Source organism: Myotis lucifugus, unplaced genomic scaffold (assembly GCF_000147115.1).
Source record: "Myotis lucifugus unplaced genomic scaffold, Myoluc2.0 scaffold_308, whole genome shotgun sequence".
In the NCBI taxonomy this organism is placed as follows: Eukaryota; Metazoa; Chordata; class Mammalia; order Chiroptera; family Vespertilionidae; genus Myotis; species Myotis lucifugus.
In genome coordinates this window covers 25312-34239 of record NW_005871356.1, presented here as the reverse complement: position 1 = coordinate 34239, position 8928 = coordinate 25312, and the positions used below count along the sequence as shown (strand labels likewise).

Sequence of the window (8928 nt, the reverse complement as noted above, 5' to 3'; positions counted from 1 at the left end):
GGGGAAGAGGAAGAGGTAAGTCATGAAATGTTTACTGTAAGTTGACATTATAGAAATCCAAGTGGAATTTTCTAGTAGGTACATTGGCAATAAGGTCAGGAGTTTATGAAAGGAAAGTGTTTCAAAGATATATCTGAAGGAGTATTCCTAACAAAGTTAAGTGATGATGTCAGAATTATTAAAAGATAAACTAAGGGATATTAAAAATTTTAAGAGTTTCTTTGAGTAAACACCGATCCCAATCAGGCAGTGCCAAACTGGAGTGCTCTGCTGATGGGAGCTGGGGAAGAGACTTATACACAGACTAGAGGCCCGGTGCACAAGATTCGTGCACTGGTCGGGGGTCCCTCAGCCCAGCCTGCACCCTCTCACAGTCTGGGAACCCCTCAGGGGATGTCTGCCTTGCTGTCAGTCAGACATCCCTCTTGCAGTGTGGGGCTCTTGCAGTCCCAGACCCCCCAGACCCTTTGCTCCTTACCACCCGCCTATAGCGGAGGCAGGAGAAGTTCCTGCAACCGCTCGCCAGCCATCAGCCAGGCTTCTGGCTGAGCAGTGCCGCCCCTGTGGGAGCACACTGACCACCAGGGAACAGCTCCTGCATTGAGCATCTTCCCCCTGGTGGTCAGTGCCTTTCATAGCGACTGGTCATTTTGCTGTTTGGTCGATTTGCATATTATGCTTTTATTATATAGGATGGTGTGGAAGCAAAGCAAGGACATTTTTATTTTAAATATATTTTATTGATTTTTCACAGAGAGGAAAGGAGAGGGATAGAGAGTTAGAAACATCAATGAGAGAGGAACATCGATCAGCTGCCTCCTGCATACCTCCTACTGGGGATGTGCCCGCAACCATGGTACATGCCCTTGACCGGAATCGAACCTGGGACCTTTCAGTCCACAGGCCGACGCTCTATCCACTGAGTCAAACCGGTTAGGGCAGCAAGGACATTATTTGATTGACTATAAGCTTAAAGCCTAGTTGGCTGTTTGTCATTGGTTGTCCTGTGGTTTTGCTTTTGTAACCTTAAATTTTGGTTTGCTTCCATAGGCCCACAGCATTAGAGCCACCTCAGCCTAATGCCCCCCTTGTTTAATAACACCATAGATGAGAATTGTAAGGAAAAGAGTGAATACAACTGAAAGCTGAAGAGCAGGCAAAAAAAGACCCAGAGAAGTAAAGTATAGTGTCTCACTAGGCATAATGATTTTGGATCAAACTAGAAAACTTCCTGTAATCCTGACATCTAACAAGGTGATGTTGAGAACGTTTCCACATGTGTATTGCCAGCTCTGAGTAAGAAATAGTAATCTATTTTTTATCTTTACTATTCTCTTCTGTTTATCAAAGATGATATTTCCATAGATTCTGTGACTAAATCTGATTTTATCAACACTCTTGGTCGTTGTATAAATTTCTTATGCCCAGTGTTACAAGAGAGCCTGGTGGCTAAATTCCATAAGTTTGAAATTCCATGCAGCATTCTTAGTATTATAGGGATTCCAGATACTACCTTCATCCTGAAGAGGAAAGGGAAGCACCACAAAAAAAGACAAGATTCTAAAATCATACAACATATGCTCACGTCCCTCCACAGACTCAGCCCCAAGGCAAAAACCATATGAAAAGATATGACTACCACACCTATTGTTACAACCTGTGTAGGTAACTATGACTCACCTGTCCCCTCAATTGGATGAAAATGGCTCAGAGAATAATCTAAAGGCTTTTCCATTCCCTTAGACTTTCCCAATTTCATTTTTGTGTGTGTTTGTAGGGTTGGAATTGTTTGTTAGCACAGAATAACCTAGCCTAGGTCCTAGTGAAAGCTAACTAATACAGCTAACAATACATCTGAGAGCCATCTTGTTAGGTATTATTACTGCTATACTGAGTTTTCCCCAGTTCATTATAGAATGACTTATTGAGATTTGTAATTTATTGTTTCAGGTCTTCTATTTAGGTCTTTGATTCATTTTGATTTAATTTTTATACATGGGAAAAAAACAGTAGTCTAGTTTCCGTCTTTTGCATGTGGTTTTCTAATTTTCCCAGCACCATTTATTGAAGAAGCTTTCTTTCCTCCATTGTATGTTTATTCCTTCCCCTTTGTTTATTTTTAAAAAATATTTTATGATTCAGAGAGAAGGGAGGGGAGAGAGAGAGAGAGAAACACCAATGATGAGAGAGAATCATTGATCAGCTGCCTCCTGCACACCCCACACTGGGGATCGAGCCCACAGCCTGGGCATGTGCCCTGCCTGAAATTGAACCTGGCAACCTCTGGATGCGCAACCACTGAGACACATCAGCTGAGCTATTTTATTACTTTTAAAGATGAACGCTAAAATATTTAGGGGAAAGAAATTATTTTTATGGAATTTGTTTTAAAATGTTCCAACAACAAAAAATAATTTTTTAAAGATTCAGGAAAGATAAAAAAATATGTCAAGATACTGATGATTGTTGAAATTGAATATTTACCTTTTGAAAATTTCAGGAAAAGTTGAAAATATAAGTTTCTTAATGGTGAAGAAACTATTATAAATGGCACCTTCATGTAGGAGAGGAAAGAAATTATAAACTTTGCTTTGTAGTTATGCAGTTTGCCCATTGTTTGGAGCCAAAACTATGCTTTGCATCATAGTTTGCCCTTAAAAAAGTTTTTTTTAAAAAAATATATTTTATTGACTTTTTGCAGATGAAGGGAGAGGGTTAGAGAGTTAGAAACATAGATGAGAGAGAAACATCGATCAGCTGCCTCCTGCACACCTCCCACTGGGGATGTGCCCATAAGCAAGGTACATGCTCTTGACCAGAAACGAACCTGGGACCCTTCAGCCTGCAGGCCGACTCTCTATCCACTCAGCCAAACCCGTTAGGGCTTGTTTTTGTTTTTTTTTTTAATAAAGGGGAACCCCGATTTCTGATTTGAGTGAGCGGGGTTGGCTTCTCAGCCACTGTGGTTTCACCATGTAAAGGAGACTTTATTGTTTCAGGTTGTGTTTAACTGTCTCTAACAGATATGTTTATCTGTATAAATGTTTCTGTTGTTAACTTGGTTTTGGTTTGGTTATACTAAAACAACATGCAGGAACTTGTACGAGTTCACAGGGTACCAACTTGGACCACAAATGATAAGGAACAATTAAGCATTAGTGGGGGAAAAGAGGAAAATTGAATTCAGACAACATGCATTTGATATTGATACTTCCCAGCTAAGAGATATTGGTCAAATAAACCTCTGGGAATATTAAATTTCTCTTGGGCAACATGGGAATGGTAACAGGACTATTGTAAAGACTGCATGAGCTACTACGCAAGATGCTTTTTCTACTCTAACGCATCATACCAAGATAAACATTATTAGCATGAAGAATGAATATTGGCAATATTTAATATGATTATTTTCACTTTACAAAAGTGAAAAATTATCTAAATTGATTTTTAAAAATAAGTCAAATAAACATACCAAACTTTTCCATTAAAATATACCAGAGTAAAGAAATAATAATTTCATAATACAGATAATTGCCTCAGTTTTATTGTTTTATGCCTTATCTATATATATAAAAGTCTAAGCTACCAGCCAACCAGCCGACTGGCCAGTGCTGTGATGTGCACTGACCACCAGGGGCAGACACTCAACCCAGGAGCTTCTGAGCTGCGGTGACTTGGCAGTGGTGTTCTTGGGTGATCCACCCAGAACCAGAGAAGAGGGAGCCCAATTCCAGGGGCATCACCCAAGAACCACCCTCTCACAATCTGGGACCCTTCGGGGGATGTCAAAAACCGGTTTTGGCCTGATTCCTGAAGACCAGGCCTAGGGACCCCACCAGTGCATGAATCTGTGCACCAGGCCTCTGGTCATTAATAATCATGATTTTTGTGTGTGTTTATTTTAATTTCACCTAGTCAGCTCCTCCTCTTCAGAAACTTATAGGCGCCCAGCCTGCGTGGCTAAGTGGTTGAATGTCGACCTATGTTCCAGAAGGTCAGGGTTCGTTCGATTCCCTGTCAGGGCATATGCTCAGGTTGCAGGCTCGATCTCCAGTAGGGGGCATGCAGGAGGCAGCCAATCAATGATTCTCTCTCATCATTGATGTCTTATCTTTCTCTCCCTCTCTCTTTCTCTCTGAAATCAATAAAAATATATTTTAAAGACTTGTAGGTAAACTTAGTATCATTCTGAGGAGCAACAGGCAGCATTAACTGACTTAGATTATTTTCAGTAATTTATAATTTCAGTTTTCAGTCAATACTCAGGTTGTTATGCTTCTTATGCTCTTCAACACAGTTTCCCCCTAAATCATATAAGGCACATAAGCGTCCTACTTTAATGAAAAGTTGTTCTTTCAATGTAATTATAAAAATAACCTTTTCCTTTACCCTCTTTTCAGAAAAAAAAATGTCACATGAAAGAACATGACTATCTCCTCAAAGTAAGTGATGATGTAAGAGCCATAAAGTACTTCAAAAACAAACAAAAAGCATCCCCCTGCTTCCTAATAAACAGCAATAAGAAACACATTTCATCTGACTCTCCATATTTCCATCAGGACAAGGAGTAGATCAGCTCAACCAATACACAGCTCCACGATGGCTTTTCACTTCATGCCTGCTACACCTCATTTCACTAAGTGATGTGGGACCTTATGGAGTTAAGTTATTATTCCATCTCTTCAGATGAAATGATAGAGAAAACATTATATTGTTGTGAATATTGTTAGCACTCCCAATACGACTAGCTTTTCCATTTTTCCTTGTCCTCACTTTCACTATTTTTAATTGTTTTTCAGTCCAGATTGATCTTTTTCCATTAAAATTATTATTTATTTTCAAAAAGGTTATACTTTTACATGTTTCAGTATTTTAAAGGTTAAAAAAGAGGTATATAGTGAAAATTCTCTTTCCCATCCTGTCCTTCAGTTACCTAGAAATATGCGCTTTCCCCATATTTTTCTTGATCGCCTGCTTTTGTTCATGTTGCTATCCTTATCTGAAATGTCCTTCAAACATCTTTCAGTTTCTACCCTTCACATCTTCAAAATGTAGCTTAATACTCTCTTTTAATGAGCTTTTTTCTGAACCATCATCTTTATAATTGATCCCTTATTCTGCATAATCAAATGCGGCTTGTACCCTGTTTTCATTAATATGCTTAAACTTGCTAATGCTCCGAAATTATTTTTATATTTCCTGCATAGATTTTAGCTTTCCAAATAGCTTACAGATTTGGCTCCTCAAAAGCAAGCAATGACTTGTATTTCTTTTGTTCTCCACATAGCATGTAATCTGGACCTATGCAAGTAGCTGAGACCTTATACCGTATCTAGCCTGCGAAATCCTTACCTGGTTATTCTCAAAATTTGCTATTAGCATCACCTGCAGAGGTTTGGAAACTCAGAATGCCCTGGCTTCACACCATACCAAGTAGATCAGAATCTGGGGGTGGGATTTAAGCACGAGTGCTATTTAAAATTCTCCATCGTGCAGCTAAGTTTGAGAATCAGTTACCTAACCCACCTCCATGCACTCATCGCAGTTGAGTATCTTATTTCATGAGAACATACTCTTGGACAGACTGACAGCTGTCAGAGAGGAGGGGGATGGGAGGGGTGGGAGGGACTGGATGAAAGAAGGTGAAGGGATTAACCATAACCCAGAGACACAGATAACAAGGTGGTGATGACCAAGGGAAAGGGGTGGGACTGGAGGGAGGTGGGCAAAGAAGGGGAGGGTGGGGACATTTGTAATAGAGCCAATAAAAATAAAGTTTTAAAAATGCTCTTTCTGCCCGGCTGGTGTGGTTCAATGGTTGAGTGTCGACCCAGGAACCAAAAGATCGCTGCTTGAGCCCTAGCGGGGTTGGCTCAGTGGACAGAGCATCGGCCCGCAGACTGAAGGGTCCCGGGTTTGATTCTGGTCAAGGGCACATACCTCGGTTGCAGGTTCCCTGGCCCTGGTTGAGATGCATGCAGGAGGCAACCAGTCAATGTGTCTCTCTCACATTGATGTTTCTCTCTGTCTCTCCCTCTCCTTCACACTCTCTCTAAAAAAATAAATGGGAAAATATCCTCGGGTGAGGATTGATCAAAAACAAAACAAATAAAAAAAGAAATCATTGTTTGATTTCTGGTCCAGCCACATGCCCAGGTGTGGGCTAGATCCCCAGTAGGGGGCCTGCAAGAGGCAGCCGATAGATGATGTTTCTTTCTCATTGATGTTTTTATCTCTCTATCCCTCTCCCTTCCTCTCACTCTAAAAATCAATAAAAAACATATCTTAGAAATGCTCTTTCTACCAATGTCAACGTAGTCCCTCCTGCGTACGCACCCACCTTCTCCTGCTTTGCGGCCCCTGTGGCTCACAGAGTTCCCCTTCCTCCCATGGGCTTCCTTCCAGTAGCCACGTTTTCTTCTCCCTCCTTCCCTGAAAACCTCCTCATAAGGCTTTGCTACACAGATGGCTGTCGTTTTTTACCTCCAAGTCTCTCTTCAACCAACTTCTATCTGGCTTTCATTCCCATCAGGCCTCCAAAAATGTTGTTGTTCTGTAGCCAGACCCCAGGGCCAGTCTTCTGCCTTCTGCCTCTCAGCTGCATGAGCACTCTTGACTCCAACACTCTTTTCTTGATTCCCAGGATACCACATTGCTGCTCTTCCTCTCCCTCTATTGCCTTCCACCCTTGTATTGCCTCTTACTACCTGACTTCAAGGTAGCAGTTTCAAGGTGGCAGCTTTCCAGGGCTTGGTCCTAAGCCCTCTGTTTTCTCCACCCATTTCCATGGATAACTTGTATATAAAGATGATTTCAAATAGTAAGTAGTTGAAATTTTTTTACCTTACTAGGTAAATGTTTATTTTCAGTGATACTAGGAAAGACTATAACCTACATGTCAAACTCACTTTAACACTATAAAGTGGGCTTTGCAGACGCCGCGGCCCCGGAGCTGCCCGTGGCCAGCCATGGTGAACCCCACCGTGTTCTTCGACATCGCCATCGACGGTGAGCCCTTGGGCCGCGTCTCCTTCGAGCTGTTTGCAGACGAAGTTCCAAAGACAGCAGAAAACCTCCATGCTCTGAGCACTGGGGAGAAAGGATTTGGTTATAAAGTTCCTGCTTTCACAGAATTATTCCAGGATTTATGTGCCAGGGTGGTCACTTCACACGTCATAATGGCACAGGCGGCAAGTCCATCTATAGGCAGAAATTTGAGGATGAGAACTTCACCCTGAAACATACAGGTCCTGGCATCTTGTCCTGGCCAATGCTGGACCCAACACAATCGTTCCCAGTTTGTCATCGTCATTGCCAAGACTGAGTGGATGAATGGCAAGCATGTGGTCTTCGGCCAGGTGAAAGATGACATCGATAGTGCAGTAGCCATGGAGCGCTTTGGGTCCAGGAATAGCAAGATCAGCAAGAAGATCTCCATTGCTGACTGTGGACAACTCTAATACATTTGACTTGTGTTTTATCTTAACCACCAGACCATTCCTTCTGTAGCTCAGGAGAGCACCCCTTCACCATGATTTGCTTGGAATGTTCTATAATCTTTGAGCTCTTGCCACAGTTCATTGGGTTCCATAATTTCCTTACCCTTTTCCAGTCTAGCTGGATTGCAGAGTTAAGTTTATGATTATTAAATGAAAACTAGACAGTTGTCTGTCATAAAAAAGACTATAAAGTGAAGGGGGATGAGTTTAAGTAGCAAATCATCTTGCAAACCATAAAACACCCTTTACACGTCTCTCTTCTTGCCCTAAATTTCTTCAAATCACAGCTATCTTCCCTCTTTCCTAAGTTCCCCATCAACTGCTAGGTCTCCCCTTTTCTCTAGATTTCCCCCTAAACATACTCTCCAGCTTCCTGTCTCCATTCTCCCCACACCCCTCACCTCCAGTGGAAACTCATCTTGCTGATAATACACCCTGTATGGAAATTGCTTGTATTGAGAAGTTATAATTCACCTACAGGAAAGTCTTCAAAATAGACAATACATATATTGCAAGGAAACCGTAGAAAATTTACTTGATATAGCAGGAGGACTCTGGGGAAGAAAAAAATGGGTCAATAAAGTAGTATAAAAATGTATCTATATATGTAAAAGGCTAATATGCTAAGTGTCTGTCCGGGTAATGATATCACGTAGCAGCGCCTGGCTTCCTCTCCCTAGTGACTAGCCTCCTTGGAAGTTCTTCAGCCCAGGAACCCAACTTGCTTTACAGCCAGGTGCAACATTTTACAGTTTAACCAAATGTTCGTGAAGTGTTTTCCCGTGCCTCATCTTATTTGATTCCTGGAGTGGGTAGATAGGAAATTCAGTAGAATCCTATTTTCTTTTCATTAGCCAGAAAATGGAGATTAAGAAAATTTATAAACTTGACCCAACTGAAAAGAAGTAAGAAATGGTGGAACTTGAAAATGACTTCAGGTTTTCTCTCTGTGCAGAATATAGTCAAACACTGCTGCAGTTAAATATTTTGCCCTTTTTTCTCCCTGCATGATCTACAATAATAATCTGCTTCGTGTTGACAGTTACTGCTGTGTTGCTGACAAATTACCTGAAAGAGAAGTTGGGGTGCTTCACTGGGCTGGAAAAAGTTTAGCTACATCAGAAAGCAGGTCTAATTAAGCAAGTGTATCTATATATATAAAAGGCTAAGTTGACTCGCGCATGCATGACACATATAAAGCTCTCGCTGGCACCAATCGCACATGTGTGTTTTGATCTGTCATTGTCGATCGTGAATTTGGTTGACACTTCTATTATAAAGAAAGGGCGAATAGCGATATTAAAATATTTCTTCTACTTAATTTCATTTCAATGTGCATGAATTTGTGCACCAGGCCACTAGTTTAAATAATAAAGTCTGTCTCAAATATGTTTTTATTATGTAAGTGTCTAGAATAACTCACATTTAG

At 41.1% G+C, this 8928-nt stretch overlaps 1 pseudogene; it reads left to right on the top strand.

Moving 5' to 3' along the window:
* The first annotated feature begins 6941 nt into the window (after window positions 1–6941).
* Window positions 6942–7486, top strand: LOC102425279 (annotated as a pseudogene).
* The last annotated feature ends 1442 nt before the right edge of the window (window positions 7487–8928 follow it).